The following is a 2,052-nucleotide window of genomic DNA, read 5'->3' on the forward strand; positions in this document are numbered from 1 at the left end:
AGGGGGTTAAAATTTGTGTTTTGCATGTGCACTTCCATTTCCATGCTCACTGCATGTGCTGCGCACATGCAGTGAGCATTTCCATGGTATTAATTTTTGTGGTTAAGAAGTCACACACGAAATCTGTGAAATTAATTATCCCATGGAATTTTATACCTGTAAGGTATTTTATACCTAGATTGACAGCAAAGAATCATAGGCAACATTATGGAGAAATAAAAATCCTTTACATTATTATTAAGATTATGAGAGCCTTATTATGCATCATTTAGGCTCACATGATGTTAATTATTAAGTGACTTTTTAATAGGACAAATTGTGACTTAACAATAAAATTGTGATCAAGAATCAAACTGCTTTGATCTACACGTACATAGACTATATGCAACCAATTAAATTAATTATTTTTGGCATTTTTTATGATTTTTTTTGATGTGCAATTGAAGTCGGCAAATGAGCTTTCTTTATTCTTTCTATTTTCTATCACAGGTTCATGAAATTCTCATACGATGGCAGTAAGTGATGTCACATGTGAATGTGTAATTATTTTCTTTTTTTCTATGATACCATTGTGATACTTTACTAAACTGTTATTCACAATGTTTTAGAAAGTAAGTCACATCACATGTAAATGTGTATTTTTATTCTTTTTTTTATGATACCATTGTGATACTTTACTTAACCATGTTATTCACAATCTTTCAGAAAGTAAGTCATGTCACATGTAAATGTGTATTTTTATTCTTTTCTTCTATGTTAATTACCATTGTGATACTTTACTAAACCATGTTATTCACAATCTTTTAGTCAGTCAGTCACATCACAAGTTAATGTGTAATTTTCTTCTTTTCTTCTGTGATACCATTAATTGTGATACTTTACTAAACCGTTTATTCACAGTCAGTAAGTCAAGTCACATGTGAATGTGTAATTTTATTCACTTCTTCTATGATACCATTGTGATACTTATAAACTGTGTTATTCACAATCTTTTAGCCAGTAAGTCACATCAAAAGTGAATATGTAATTTTATTCTCTTCTTCTATGATACCATTGTGCTACTTTACTAAACTGTGTAGTTCACAATCTTTCAGGATGTAAGTCAAGTCACATGTGAATGTATTTATTCTTTTCTTCTATGATACCATTGTGTATGATACCATTGTGATACTTTACTAAACTGTGTTATTCACAATCTTTCAGGATGTAAGTCAAGTCACATGTGAATGTATTTATTCTTTTCCTCTATGATACCATTGTGATTCTTTACTAAACTGTGTTATTCACAATTCCTTTAGTATGTAAGTCAAGTCACATGTGAATGTGTAATTTTATTCACTTCTTCTATGATACCATTGTGATACTTATAAACTGTGTTATTCACAATCTTTTAGCCAGTAAGTCACGTCAAAAGTGAATGTGTAATTTTATTCTTTTCTTCTATGATTCCTTTGTGATACTTTTACTAAACTGTGTTATTCACAATTTTTCAGCCAGTAAGTCAAGTCACATGTCAATGTGTAATTTTATTCTTTCCTTCTATGATACCATTGTGATTGTTTACTAAACTGTGTTATTCACAATCTTTCAGTATGTAAGTCAAGTCACATGTGAATGTGTAATTTTATTCACTTCTTCTATGATACCATTGTGATACTTATAAACTGTGTTATTCACAATCTTTTAGCCAGTAAGTCACATCAAAAGTGAATATGTAATTTTATTCTCTTCTTCTATGATACCATTGTGCTACTTTACTAAACTGTGTAGTTCACAATCTTTCAGCCAGTAAGTCAAGTCACATGTCAATGTGTAATTTTATTCTTTCCTTCTATGATACCATTGTGATTGTTTACTAAACTGTGTTATTCACAATCTTTCAGTATGTAAGTCAAGTCACATGTGAATGTGTAATTTTATTCACTTCTTCTATGATACCATTGTGATACTTATAAACTGTGTTATTCACAATCTTTTAGCCAGTAAGTCATGCCACATGTGAATGTGTAATTTAATTCTTTTCTTCTATGATACCATTGTGATACTAAACTG

This window comes from Amphimedon queenslandica, unplaced genomic scaffold, assembly GCF_000090795.2.
Source record: "Amphimedon queenslandica unplaced genomic scaffold, v1.1 AMPQUscaffold_12318, whole genome shotgun sequence".
In the NCBI taxonomy this organism is placed as follows: Eukaryota; Metazoa; Porifera; class Demospongiae; order Haplosclerida; family Niphatidae; genus Amphimedon; species Amphimedon queenslandica.